Source organism: Physeter macrocephalus, chromosome 11, assembly GCF_002837175.3.
Source record: "Physeter macrocephalus isolate SW-GA chromosome 11, ASM283717v5, whole genome shotgun sequence".
In the NCBI taxonomy this organism is placed as follows: Eukaryota; Metazoa; Chordata; class Mammalia; order Artiodactyla; family Physeteridae; genus Physeter; species Physeter macrocephalus.
This window is the reverse complement of record NC_041224.1, coordinates 72,919,027-72,934,174: the sequence shown is the minus strand read 5'-3', so window position 1 is coordinate 72,934,174 and position 15,148 is coordinate 72,919,027. Positions and strand designations below refer to the sequence as shown.

General features: G+C 43.5%; 1 non-coding gene and 1 pseudogene across 1 annotated transcript; both read left to right on the top strand.

The window, feature by feature from the left end:
- Nucleotides 1–893: 893 nt before the first annotated feature.
- LOC102974051 (protein lin-28 homolog A-like) lies at nucleotides 894–1,508 on the top strand (annotated as a pseudogene).
- A 6,033-nt stretch (nucleotides 1,509–7,541) lies between these two features.
- Nucleotides 7,542–7,613, top strand: TRNAE-UUC (transfer RNA glutamic acid (anticodon UUC)). The gene has a single exon. It is a non-coding gene; the product is annotated as a tRNA-Glu (tRNA).
- Nucleotides 7,614–15,148: the final 7,535 nt, after the last annotated feature.

Below are 15,148 nucleotides of genomic sequence, written 5' to 3'. Positions count from 1 at the left end.
ATATTGTTCATCTCTGTTTGTTTGTTCTTTAATTCTTCTAGGTCTTTGTTAACCATTTAGTGCATCTTCTCGATCTTTGCCTCCATTCTTTTTCCAAGGTCCTGGATCATCTTCACTATCATTATTCTGAATTCTTTTTCTGGAATGTTGCCTATCTCCACTTTATTTAGTTGTTTTTCTGGGGTTTTAACTTGGTCCTTCATCTGGTACATAGCCCTCTGCCTTTTCACCTTGTCTATTTTACTGTGAATCAAAACCAGTGGATTATTGGCAATTTCGTATGGTTAATCCAATATAATTAACAATTACCTTTTAAATAGTAGTCTGTTTTGGCTTGGAGAATAACCAAAGATGCTCTTTAGAAAGAATGTCAGTTTTTTTGTTTTATTTTGTGTATTTTTTAGAGCAAGAGTGAAGGTGGTCACTGTCTCCCTTACAAACTGGATGCATTTTTTAAAACACAAGTTGAGAAATTTCAAGTTGCCCAAAAATGATTTCCATAATCTTACTTACTATCATTGAAAAGGAAATAAACCAGTCAAAAATGTTGCATATCTATGTTGTACTTGGTGTGGACAGAGCAGCAAAACAGTTCAATCACACTCTTATCCCAAGATGTTTGCAGTTCTATTTAAAGTTTTTTGAAGTATGCTTATGAAAAGATGATGAAAATGCAAGGCCTTAAACAACTTTCAAATAAATCATGAAGAGAAGAAGCACTGCCACAGTCCAGAAAAAGAAAACAAGCCAAAAACAGCCGTGGGCTCTCCCACCACTATTGTGCTGGGGAAGATGTAGCAATCTATTCTCCAAGCCACCCCTTTGCCTCCGGTCTTCTCTGGGCCAGTAGCTGCCTGACCAGGGACCCGGGGCCTCGGGCTCTGCCAACTACTATGGGCTCCATGTCAAACCAGCAGTTTGCAGGTGGCTGTGCCAAAGGGTCAGAGGAGGCGCCGGAGTCCACAGCTGGGGCCACCAAGGAGCTGCAGCTGCTGCATGGTGCTGGCATATGTAAGTGGTTCAGCGTGTGCATGGGATTCGGCTTCCTAACCATGACCGCCCGCACCAGGGTCACATTCGACCCCCCAGTGGACGTCTTTGTGCACCAGAGTAAGCTGCACATGGAGGGCTTCCAGAGCCTGAAGGAGGGTGAGGCCATGGAGTTCAACTTTAAGAAGTCTGCCAAGGGCCTGGAATCTATCCAAGTCACCAGCCCTGGTGTGGGGCCCTGTATTGGGAGCGAGAGGCGGCCCAAAGGGAAGAACATTTAGAAATGCAGATCAAAGGGAGATATGTGCTACAGCTGTGGAGGTCTAGACCATCATGCTAAGGAATGCAAATGGCAACCCCAGCCCAAGTGCCACTTCTGCCAGAGCATCAACCATATGGTAGCCTCGTGTCCACTGAAGGCCCAGCAAGCTCCCAGCTCACAGGGAAAGCCAGCCTACTTTCAGGAGGAGGAAGAAGAGATCCATAGCCTTGACATGCTCCCAGAAGCCCAGAATTGAGTCACAGCGGGTGGGGGCTATCCTTTTGTGATCAGAAAGTTTTGAGGAACAGGCATCAATCGGTAGAGTGGAGAAAGTGGGGACAGGGTGGGTAGGGGGCAGCTGGCACTGCCATATATATCAGGCTGGTTTGTAGCATCACTCCCTCTTCCCCCTTGGTTTGGGAGAAGGGGTGAGGCAAAGGAAATCCAATCATGCTCTATCCAAATGAGCGTGAGGGCTTTGGGGGGTAACCCTCCCTGCATGCTTTATTTGAGTCTCCACCCCCAGAATCTCCAGCTTTTGAAAGTGGCCTGGATAGGAAAGTTGTTTTACTCTTAAATAAGGATATGGAATAATATTTCCCATGCCAGAGTGAAAAGATTAAGCATGAGACCAGATTGATAGACCTAAACCCACAAGCCACCACCATCTGTGGGAGGAAATATCTCAGGGGTAAGGCAGGGTTTTCCACATCTTGTCTCCTCATAACCCCCTCTTGGGATGGAGTGCTGAGAACTGTCCCAAGCAGTGGGTTGTGATGATAGGCAAAAGGGGTGGTTATGGGCACAGCTGTAGACCTGCTGCTTCTAAGTTCATTCCCACCCCATTCTGGGCCAATACAATTTTATTTATTTGTTCCCTTGGATGACTGTACCTTGGGTCCCACTTTCTCCAGGATGCCAACTGCACTAGCTCTGTGTAAATGATGTATCTTGTGCATTTTAACTCTTTTTTTCATACTATAAATATTCTGGTTTTGTATTTTTGTGTATTTTAATCTAAGGCCCTCATTCCTGCACTGTGTTCTAAGGTATATGAGCAGTCTCAGGGATAAGTCAGCAGCAGCTCCAGGTCTGCACAGCAGGAATACTTTTTGTTGCTGTATCACCAGAGAAAACAACTCTTTGGAGTGTATAGCCTATTGAACTACCTCATTTTTGTCAATTAGAGGTGGCTTTTCTGCCATAGTGTCCTCTTGAAACCCCTCCACCTTCAGTGTTTCATGGGAGACTAGGTTTTAACTGGGTTGCCCCATGACTTGGTCTCCTTCTACTGAAAGACTGGAAATTGGTCTGAATAGGAAAAGGTGGTACAGAGAGGTTAGGAGAGGCTGGGCCAGGTAAAAGGTGCAGAGAGGGGAAGCCAAGATTAGGCAGAGGTCATCTGTATGTGTGATAAAGGATTCTTGCTCCAGACCTCTAATTCCAGGGCACTGACTTGCTTTACATACCAGATCCATCCTTCACTGGATTGGGCTAGGCCTACCATGCACAATAGGGTGTATTGTGTGCGTTTTTGTAAAAAATGTGAGTTGGTAAGGACCGGTTTTAAGAACGATGCCTCTGTACCCATCTTGAGCTGCCCAGGGATGGACATATGAAGCAAGGACAAGATCCTTAACCTTTAACAATTCTGGGCTTTTCCCCCTTGGCTTCCAGAGACACCTTTAGCGATGGCTTCTTTGTGGTTCCCAGAGCCAGTGTCCTGCCCTGCTGCAACAGTGATTAGTGTCATGGTAGCTAAAGAAGAAAAGGGGGTTTCATTTACATGCTGTGAGATCACTGCAAACCTACCTCACTGTGTTGTTAAGGGGGAAAATGCAAGAGAACGCATTGGGTGATGTGTGTCTGATCCTGGGTTTTTGTCTCCCCCAGTAACTGCCCCCCTCTAGTTATTGTATTTGTCTGGGCTTCATAGGACTTCACAAGTAGCTGATTTGGTGACCACTAGGTGGCCTAGTTTGTGTAAATATAATGTTTTGGTCTTCTCCATGTTCTTTTGGGGTTTTATTGTTTACAAACTTCTTGTTATATTGAGAAAAATAGCCAAAGCATCTTTGACAAAATGTTCTGCACCAGCCAAAAAGATCTGAAACATAAGCTTGGGGCCCCCTCTTCTTGAAGTCGGGGGTCTTGAGCCACACTTTCTTTTGTGTTCCCCTTCCTCTATTTCCTATTTCAAACAAGATCTTCTGTCCTAAAAACTGTATTCCTACCCCCTCTTCTTTCCCCCTTCGTACCCCCTCTAAAAAATAGCCCATACACCTATATGTTTAATTTGTGGGGTGTCTGTGATTAAATGACTTGTGCAGAAATCCTGAAGAAGCTAAGAACTCTCCATCCCTTGTTCCCAATCTCCTGAGTCATGACCATTCCTTGACGTGATTCATGCCAGACAGACTGCTGTCTTTAGATGGATTTAATCTCTAATCCTAGGGTAGGAAGGAGCAATGAGGGGGCCTTCTATGTAGAAAGTGGGGTTGGGAGACCACGAAAGGAAAGATGAATGTATATCCAAGTCCCTCAGGAACTTTCATGCAGGTGCAAGAAACTTATGTCAAAGTGGCCACAAGATTGTTTAATAGGAGACAGACGAATGTAACTCCATGTTTACTAATACAAACCAAAGCTTTGTGTGAAATCTTGAATTTATGGGGAGGGAGGGAGGGTAGAAAAGCATGTACCTGTCTGTTCTTTTCCTCATCCCTTCCCCTCATTACTGAACTGCAGGAGACTGAGCCCCCTTGGGCTTTGGCAACCCCATCTGGGCAGTGTTTATTTGACAGTTGATTTTGCTGTGTCAGGTACTTCCTTTCCCATTTGCCATCATTTTGTAACACACATGCTGACCCTTTTCCCTTCCCCTTCTTTTCTTTGGGAAAATACAATGAATAAAGACATTTGTACTGAAAAAAAAAAAAAGGAAGAAAGCGAGCAGAAGGGAAAGAGCACACATCCAAATGCAGAGAAAATGCACAAAGTCTCTCCAAAAAGGAAGGCCAAATATTGGCCGTGTACACTCCAGCAATCACTGTAGCTTCCTTCCAGTGGTCTGGGCAGCTGGAGAGAGTAATGGTGAAATGCAGGTAACTTCCTCAATCAGAACCAAACACCAGCTGGAAAATCAATCACCCAGAAGATCCATCAGTAGAGGAGGTATATCCTGTTGTGTAGCTGAGTGAGGGTGGCCAGATCAATGCCTTCTGCCAGAGCCCCTGGTGGTGACAGTAACACTGGGCAAGTACCACCTTCATTTCGGGCTGGATGCTAAGAACTTGCCCTCACAATGACTCACTGTTATATATTGTTACTGGTGGTGTGAAGGGGGAGAACCCATATTCAAAGATTCAGTACTTTTTCCAAAAATTAACAGCTAGTCAGTTTTTGGATTTAGGATTTATGCCAGAGATATCTGACATCAAAAGGCAGGAGAAATTTATATGCACAACCACACGCACACAAGCTATTCATATTATTCTACTTTAACCTTCAGGTTATCCAAGTTAATAAAAAATTTATTACCAGTAATATTGTTACTGACCCAGGTTCTTGGACTCTTCAATCAATAGAAATTGATAACGGGCCAGATGAGAAATTCAGGCAAGGCTTTATTGGTACTCAATGAAGCATGAGAAAACAAGTAAGTTTCCCTTGCTCACTCCCTGTGAAGGGCGGGGAGCTAGTCCCTTAAATGGGGTGAGGAATGGAGCAGATCCATGGATTGGGCTGGAGGGATGGCTTAGATGGTCTGCTCACCCCCTTGGTGGTACCCTGTGCAGGGATCATGCACAGTACCTTGATTTTCTCCTGATATCTCAGAAGTGGCAATTGGGTTTCTGGTCTTTTTGTATCTTATTGTTCATAATTTGCCCCAAGTGCACATTCATGCAGTTATTTTTAGTCCCTCATAGTTTCTTTGTATTTTGTTGCTCAAGGAGACGTTTGTCCATGTACAAGCACTGCAGCAAAGGGTCCCAGGTCCCAGGTCCTAGGTCCCAGCCTGTCTTAATATTACACCTCCCAATTCATTTAAAGACATTGGAATTTAGTAACTTTTTATTCAGAATGTATATTGTCCCTGTAATTTCCTATTTCTTTATGGAGAAATTGCTTTCTAGATTTCATTCATTTCAGCATATTCTAATATTATCCTTATCATGGAGTCAACCCATGATGATCTCCAAAAGAACTTCACTAAATCTATTAGTTGGATGATTTGGGGCAAGTTATTTTAAGCTCCTGGATATTTTTGAGGTTCTGGCCTTGCATATCCCCAAGGTTACATTTCAGATCTAAAAGTTTCTTAAGTCTAAATTATTAAAAATCCATCAAATATGCAATAAAAGATAGAAATGTGAGATATTAACTACTAATTTTTTCAAAAATTACTTCAGTTTATAGTACCAAATAGAAGATATGAATCCTGACACACTGCTCTGTAAAATAAAGCTAAATATTCAAGCCTTCCTGCTGTACTTGTTTTTACCAAAAACAAAACCAAAAAAGTCGCTTAATCACCTACTAGAAAATTCTTTTCCATGACTGTTGCCCCTATTTTAGGAACCTAAGGCATTATTTAGTGTAGTACTAACAAGCCCCAAATTACCATGACTCAGTGCAATAAAACAATTTCTAGACATAACAATGCAATGTATGTGTTGGTGGTTGGCAAGTGACCGCCACACAGTGAAAGCCAGGAGCCACTCTCATGCCATCTTGTGGCTCTGGCCCCTCCTGCAAGGCCTGGGAAGCCTCTCCATTGCCACGGTTACAAGCAAGACTGAGCTATTCCCCAATTTATTGACTAATCAGAACTCCTCCTCTCTCAATCCCCTTTCCCTGTGGGTTTTTTCTCAGGGAGCTAAGCTGCTAAGGTTTTTTCCCTTGTATATAGTAAGGATAGTGACATTTTCGTATCAAACATTTTCTTCCAGTCTGTGGCTCATCGGTAGACATTATGTATGGTCCTTTTCATCCCACAAATATTTTCAATTATTGAGAATTTTTTTTATAATCACACAGACATTTGAAATTCTTAGAGATTAAGAATCTCCACCCTTCCCCGACTTTTGCTTAGGGTGACGCTGGCCCTTTCTCCTCCCTATGGTCCACCTATTACTTTCATAGCAGCATTTCTTCGTGTTCACTGAGAGGAAATTCCAGAACATACCGGTTTTACAAAAATTAAAAAATAGAATTTCTTGGTCATAAGCAGGTTCAGGAAATCGTGACAACTTGCCTCCCTGATCAAGTTTTATGAGTTTCCAAGAGCTTCCTTCTTCCCACATACTTGCCACCTTTTGACATATCACACTTGCTTTTTGGCCTAATGCTAGCCTGGAGCCAGTGAGGTTTGAGATTTTTTTCAGATGCATTTTAGCCTTGGGGTTCCTCTCCAAGGGGCCTTTTCACAAGTTCTCACTTTTATATTGCAGTATTTGTCTTCCAATAAATCATATGTAGTTTCCTTCTATATGGGACACCAATATCTTAGGTGGGGTGTACATGTTTATCTCCCAGTCAGTAGTTTTGCTGTTTTACGTTTTTTCCCCCAAGGTATGAGTTGTTAAAGTAGTGCAATGTATGGATTCTTCCTTTACGGTTTGGGGTGTTTTGTTTTAGTTTTACTGATGTAAGGCCATCCCTAAACAAGATCTTAAAAACGGTAGTCTCTAAAGGTCTTTTGCCCCAAAACGTTCCCCAGGAGCTATTCTGAGCTTCATGCATTGCCTTCTAAGTGCAAAATTCCACTTAAAAACCCTGACCTTAAACATCATGATTGTAAAAATCTGATCTAATAAAAGTTACCCTCAGCGTCAAAACCGGGAAACTGAGACCTGGGAGCCAGGCTCACAACCTGCTCTGTGAGTTACTCAAACCATTCTTTTCTCAAATCTCACTGCGGAGCCTTCTAACACAGCTTTTTAGAAATTTAAGTCATAGGCTCCCCGGGCTGGGTGTGCAGGGTCGGGGGGCGGCTCCCCGGGCGGGGTGGGTGGGGGTCGGGAGTGGCCTCCCGGGGACTGAGTGCGCGGGATCGGCTCCCCGAGGCGGGGTGTGAAGGGTCTGGGGAGGCCGTAGGCCCCCGCGCCGGGCTCCAGGCTCCGCGCGCAGAAAAGCAGCACAGCCCAGACCAGACTAGAAGTCCCTAACGCCAAAGATCTGCACAAGCGCAGAAGGCCTCTTCGACTCGAAGGCGGGACAGAACAACGAAAGCGGAAGCAGAAGGGAATGATTCAATTGACTTGCACTGTAAAGTGTCGCCGTCGGCTCCCACATGGTCTAGCGGTTAGGATTCCTGGTTTTCACCCAGGCGGCCCGGGTTCGACTCCCGGTGTGGGAAAAGAAGAAACTTTTAGTAATCCAGGTTGAAATTCACATTAAGTAAATTTAGATCCGTCTTAGCAAAAAGACTAAATATAATTGTTGAAAGCTGGGCATTACGGGGGGTTGTGAGCTTGATAACCTGCCCTGCCACCCTGTAATTCATAAACCCAGGACATCCAGATTGTGTAAACAGTATTGTTATTTTTGCCCTTGATATAATTCATTTAAAATATCACAATAAATTATAATATTTATTGGTCAAACTATTTGACAAAGGAATTCTCTTTTATTTTCTTTCCAGTTTTATGATGACATTATATAGCTTATAAATGACATTATAATATCGTGTAAGTTTAAGGTGTACAACATGATGATTTGATACACATATATTGTGAAATGATTACCACAATAGGGTTAGTTAACACTTCCATCATGCTAATTACATAATTAGCATTTCTTTTACACAGGGTATTCTAAGCCTGGCCAATTCACTGCTTTCTGCCTCCCCCTAAGTGTTTCTGGCAGGAGGATAGAGAGCTAGTGAGGAAGAGGTGAGAAAGAGCCTGGAAGAGCCGCCCCAGGAGCAGCTATGTTTGAGGACACCGGGGAGGGAAGCAAGAATCTTCCTGAAGCAGGAATCACTAGGCCGGAGACAAAGAAATAAGAGATCTCCAAATAGAAATACAGCTTTAACAGAGGTTTGCACAGGGATGTAGACAGTGAGGGAAGATCCATTCACCTAACCAGCTTCCACAGAACATGACATGGGTTAATGAGGCATGGAATCAGCTTCCGGATAGAATTACACACATGGTTAGGTTGAGGTAAGCACTCCTTGCAAATTCAAATTTTCAGAAGTGGAAAAGGCCATGAAACCTTCCCAGCTTCTAAGCCATTTCCAGGATGGGAATAAAATCTTCCTTTCTATGCATACAAAACCAAGCAGGACCCTATGGTGCCCTCCCAGGTACAAAAACCTTTCCATGTCTGGTTTCTTATTTTCAGGATAAAGGCTTCAGCCTCCTAGATCTTCCAGAATACCAAAGAGCAGATTCAAACAGTTACTAACCAGGGAAGTAAGGGAATGCAGAAAAATGTGCCTTTTGCACAGGTCAAGTAGATGAGTTAATAATTAGACGTATGACAGGACAACTTCTGCATCTTGCAAGTCTTTGTTGGTGGCACTAACCTCCCTAATTCTCCCTAGGATGCAGCATCACTTTTGGTTTACTACCTTTGTAAGAAGGGGAACTTTCAGGGGCTACCATTTTGTCTTTTCTGACCACAGTAGCCCCCACTCCAAGATTCAGGGGGCAATATGATAGTGTCATTTGTCAAGTAGGAGATTTGAATTATACATAACAGAATCAGGTACGTTCACACCCACTGGAACCACTCTGAGATAAACTTAGGCCAAAACTTCATTTATTTCAAGCTCCAGTGAACCACACAAAAGTACTGGAGGAGCAGGAAAAACAAATAACACCAACATTAATACTAATAATTCGGGGCTGCCTAACTGAAACTGTGCACCTCAGATTGGGACTTGAACCCACGTGGCGGAACTTGAACCCAAGTGGCGGGACTTGAACCCAGCCTAAACCCAGATTGGGACTTGAACCCTCGCTCTTTTCATTAGATTCACTCACCTCGTGTCTGGACTTACTGAGGCTCAGGTTCCACGTGTCTCAACACAGAAGGAATTCAGCAAGAGGCAAAGTGATAGGCGAGAAGTAGATCTATTAATATAGGACGCTTGTGAGAGATGCAAGTTGGCAGGCGAGGGGGCTCTGCCCCGAAGATTAAGTGGGCTACATTTTTATAATCAAAGGAAAGGGGGGGAGGGGGAAAAGACTGCCTTCTTCATTCTTCGAGTAGACATACATCACTCACTCCTCCTTTGTATGGGGCAGGAGAATGTCTGACCCTATGAGGTCAAACTAGGTCTGTCATAGCACTTATTCAAATCAGCAGAAGGGTGGTATTTTTTTTTCTTTCACTTAATGACCTGCGGGCATATCTCATGCTTTACAGTTAAGTAAGCCTGCTTCATTCCTCGAAGTTCCGATAGGTTTCTTGAGCAATCATGAACGTAACAGTGGTCTCCCAAAGTTCCCTAGGTTTTCCTCTCTATCTATAATCCCCTACTGGGATGTCTACAACTACCTGTATAACCTTCCTATTCCATCCCTATCACAATGCAGGAAAGGATGAGTGTCAAATCAAAGCCAGTAAGTCAACAGAATAAATGCCCAGAGGTCCTCTGGGGGAAGGGTTGGGCAAGTATGTACAGCCTATTCTTGTGGCAATGCCACAGGGTCCTTCCTCAGGTGGACTCAGTCTATCCTTCCTTCAGTGGAAAGAGACTGGGAACTGCCTTGGCTCTTGGTACTGGACCACAGGCAATACAGTCCATTGTAGTGACTCAAGCCAAGTTTCTGGCCACCAAACCTGGAGTTTCTTAATTGTACATATCAAATAATACTCCAGTAGACAGCCCATCGATTTCATTCGTAGGACACCACTGCCAAAGATTCCTGTTGCTCCAGCACTGCTTCAGTAACTGAGCTCACCTTTCTCCTGGTGTGTCTGCTTCTTGGACTCTTGCACTCTGGGATTCCAAGATTCCCATTGAATCAGGAACCCTCGTGGCTTTTCTCAGGGGCCCTGGCTTGTGGAAGACTGCTACCAAAGGGTTTTCAAGCAGCTGGTGCTCTTTTTACCAGTGCATTTCTCAATCCCTTAATCAAGGAAACATATTCTGGACCTCTCTAGGGGACACAGTGGATGGGCATGTGTGTGTTCACATTTGGTAAATCCCACTCCAACATGACTATTTACCTAATGCCCTAAAGATGTTAATCTACCCTCTACTGTGCTTGTATGGTTTTACAACCTCAATGGAGGCAGGCCACTGCTGGTTCAGGTTTCAGTCAACTAACCAAGCAAACTTGGACTTATAGCCATTCCCAGATTCTCAAACTATATTTATATGACATAGATCCATATCAACAAGTTTGACCCCCAACATTATCTTCTGCCTCCTCGGTCTAGCAATCTTAGGATCCATTCCCACACATATTCCTTACCTTTCTTCTAATATAAATTGGCATAATCTTACAATTATTTCAATGTCTAAACTATCTCATGCTGAATCATACCTGACCTCCTGGGCCGGGCTGAGAATGAATTCCAGTTTGGGGTCTGGAAGGTTTGAAGGGTGGTAAGGGTGGACCTGGTGTAGAATAGGCATCCCCTTGCAAGGTAACTTTAATGGATAAGGTCCATGTTGAGTCCCTTGGTGCAAAATGTGGTCTGTGAACCAGCAGCATTGGCTTCCTCTGGGAGCTTTCTAGAAATGCAGAATTTCAGGCTACACCCAAGACCTACTGAGTCAAAACGTGCATATTAACAAGGTACTCAGGTGATTCTTATGCACATTAAAGTCTTTAAAATACTGATTGAGTCTTCAAGCAAGAGAAGCCTGGCTTCCTTCAGACAATGGGAGGGACTATTTCCACTGGCAAGAAAAACCTCAAAGAAATTTGGGCTTTATAATTCTCTGTTCATCCGAGCCAAATCAAATATCCCCACTCCATGCATTGGGGTTCCATTCTCTCAATCACTACCTTGAGTTTCACTTAAGTGATATGGAGAGGCTATGAATCTAACTTATGTTGTAATTCTGCAACTTGCAGAATCAAATTATGGGCATGATTTTCAGCTGTACGTCTTATTACTTATTTCTATAAAAGATAATGGGTTGCCTGAGGACCACAGTAACAGATCTCTAGTCCTCTGACCATATCTTGAGTTGAGAGTTTAAAGCCTTCAGTAACTCATTTTCTTTATGTAACTCTCCAGTGCAATCAGAAATAGCCAGCCCACCATCACTGTAGTTGATTGAATACCTTACCTTCAATAGACCTATTATTCCAGGTAATGCCAGGTTATAATTTTTTTTTTTTTTTTTTTTTTTTGTGGTGTGCGGGCCTCCCTCTGTTGTGGCCTCTCCCGTTGCGGAGGACAGGCTCCGGACGCGCAGGCTCAGCGGCCATGGCTCACGGGCCCAGCCGCTCCGCGGCATGTGGGATCCTCCCAGACCGGGGCGCGAACCCAGTTCCCCTGCATCGGCAGGCGGACGCGCAACCACTGCGCCACCAGGGAAGCCCGCCAGGTTATAATTTAAGTAAATATGTTATTATGTGTATATGAACTACCAGCATTTCATTTTCAACTGATAATGAGGTCATTACTGTGTTCATGCCCAGGGAAAGATAATCTGTCTCAAATTTTCATCTTTGAGTGTCTGTTTCCTGAAAGCATGGTTGGCTACAAAAACTATGTATGTGGATGTCTAGCTCAACAATAGAAAACACTTCAGGAATTTCTAATAGATGAAGGGATAAAGGAGCAAAGAGGAAGGAGGTGGCATTAGCAGACTTAGGAGCATCTTACTGCTGACATTTTGGAGTCTGCAGATAATATAGCCAGAACCACCCAGGCTGCTAAGTCTGCAGTCACTCAGCCACTTGCGGTGGCCACTATTGAAGCATGTACTCATTTACAACACTGCCTCAGCTGCTGGTACTATGGAAGTGCATGGACAGCTCCTGTTACCTCTGTTGGAAATGCCAAAGACACTGGAGCCTGGGGTCAGTCACTGTTCCCGAAAAGAGAAAAAGAAAAATTACCCCTTCCTCCTACCTTCCAAACTCCTGTCAGTATCTCCAAGCGACTGAACCTAATCAGAATCCAGCTGGCCAGGCAAACTGGAATGTTCATACGTTTATAGCCCCCTGAAATACAGAGCAGAAGAAACAAGCCCAGAATTTACGATACTTAGCTTTACTGGATTTTTATCTGATGATCTTCTCTGAAGCTAGAGGTTTTGATTTTGAGCTTACATAACAAAATACCCCCAATACCTACTTGCTTAGAAACAACCATATTACTTTGCTTATGATTCAAGAAGGGCTCAGCAATGTGGTTTTCCTGTTTCACATGACACCTACCAGTCACTCACTTGGCTGGATTCAGCTGGTTGCTGGGCTGGGCTGAGGTCAGGACTTCACCATGTGGCATCTTTCTCCACAGCTTCTATACATGCTGTGAGCTTCTTGTGCATGGTGATCTCAAGGTGGTTTCACTTTTTACATGGTGGCTGGTTTCCAAAAGGAAAGATCAGGAATGACCACTCCTCCTAAAAGCTAAGTGAAGAACTGGCTTAGTGTCACTTCTGCTATATTCTGTTGGTCAATGCAGTCCCAGATCAGCTCAGATTCAAGGGAGCAGAGAAACAGACCTTCCCCCTCAGCTGAGGAGAAGCACAAGCTTACGCAGAGAAAAGGCATGATGTGTGACATCTATGAAGGTGTTGGTCTTGTTTTCAAGTCTCATCCAAGCCTAACCCAGAATTTCTCAGGATTGTCTCCCGCTGTCCTCTCTCTAGGCTCTGATTTCCTTTCCCACTTTGTCTCTGAGTGCCTGTGCAGATAAGAACAATGACTCTATTTGCCACTTCAGGAAAGGATGCTCCATTTTTGTTGAGAAAGCAAAATGCTTATAAGAAACAAAAAAGCAATCGACATTTTATAGAAGCCTGCTTTATTAAAAGGCATGAGTTCTTCTTAGTGCTTTCTGAGGGAGGAGCAAAACAACTGAAATTATCTTGTGGCATATGACTTAATGTGGGGTAGAATTGGCAGTGACCCATTTTCCTAATATTTGCATAAACCGCAGAAACCCTAATTTCTCACCAGCTGGTTTACTCTCACTGCATTTCACACTTTCCCTTATAGGGCTATACTTGTTTCACTCTGTTTTGTTTGTTTGTTTGTTAATAAAAATAAATCATTCATGATAATGTACTAATAAATCTTTATGAATTATTTCAAAAGGGTGTTAAAAACAAGACAAACAAGACCCAACATGGAGTTGCATCTACTAAGCTCCCACCTCACCAAACTGAGACTTAATTACAGTTTCTTCTCTCTCAGGAGTGGAATCTTAAACCAGTCAACAAAGAAGCACCTGATCAGCACCAGTGAAGTCATCTGCCTGATAGACCCCTGTCATTCTCCTAAGGAAAGTAAACTTGCAATAACCAATCTGCTTTTCTGCCTAGTATTACTTCTTTGTCCCACCCCCTTTTGCCTATAAGAGTTTTCTTACTGCTGTGCAATTTCTCAGAGCTCCTTTCTATCTGCTAGATTGAATGCTGCCCAATTCATGAATCATCAAGTAGAGCCAATGAGAGCTTTAAAATTGATTCAGTTGAGTTTTGTTTTTCAAAAGAGGTTAATACTATATTCACATTAAGATATAAATAAATATACAGGAAATATAGAGTAAGTCCCCTACATACGAACCTTCAAGTTTCGAGCTTTCAAAGATGTGAACGTGCATTTGCATGTCCAATCACGTAAGTTAGTTCACATGAAATTGAGCTCGCCCTCCATCTCCTATTGCTGTCAATCCTTCAGCTCTACCATCTCTCACCGCCCCTCCTTCCTCCAGTAAGTAACTCTTCTTGCCTGTTCACTCAATGCCAGCCCCTGTATGCCAGCTTTTGTTTTGTACTACTGTACTTTTCAAGATACTGTACTGTAAGATTAAAAATGTTTATTTTTTGTGTTTGCTTTTTATGTATCATTTGTCAGAAAAGTATTATAAACCATTTACAGTACAGTACCATACAGTCGACTGTGTTAGTTGGGTACTAACTTTGTTGGACTTTTGAACAAATGGGACTTATGAACATGCTCTTGGAACAGAACTCATTTGTATGTATGGGACTTACTGTACTAAGCAAGAGAGGATGCAAAAGCATAAATGTGTCCTGAGGGTTAAATTCTATTTCAAACTCCATGCTTTGGACTTTGATGACACAGGAGCTAAGCCCTGGGGGCACAGCCTCTATTGTAGACAGGGTTGAGCAGATGTGGGGTCTTGGGGAGTGCATTCTGAGCTCTTCAGTGAGCTCCAGAGACAGTTATCAAGCTCATGGGGCTAAACATCCATCCCAATGCCTATGGGAGTGTAAGGCTTAAAGCTCACCCTAGAAGCATATAATGACTCTGTTCTAAGTGGTCCAAACAGCTAGGTGTTATAGACAGCCCAGAGAAGATGACCCAGTTCTTACTCGTTAGGATGTTTTTGTAAGGAGTGGATGTTAGAGATAAAAAGTTAAATGTCCATAATGTGCCCATTGACTCCAGGTTCACCCACATAGGAAAACCTGAGAGTGTCTCTCTCACTTACTTTCACTCATAATCTACATCTACTCAATTGTGATGTTCCCTTGAGCTGACCTTCTAAAGAGACCCCAGTGGTCCCCTGCTCCCCTTCCTCACTACCATGGCCTTAGTCCTGTGCCCCAAACCTCCCACCTAAAGGACATCAGCCTCCCATTGGCTTTCGCAAGCATTCAGTAGGGGGACATTGGGATTGGAATGACATCAAGTGGCAGCCCCTGACATATCCTCCATGACTTTCCACACTTTCTGTATCTGTGAGGACATCATGGCAGAAACCATGACTCTTTACTGA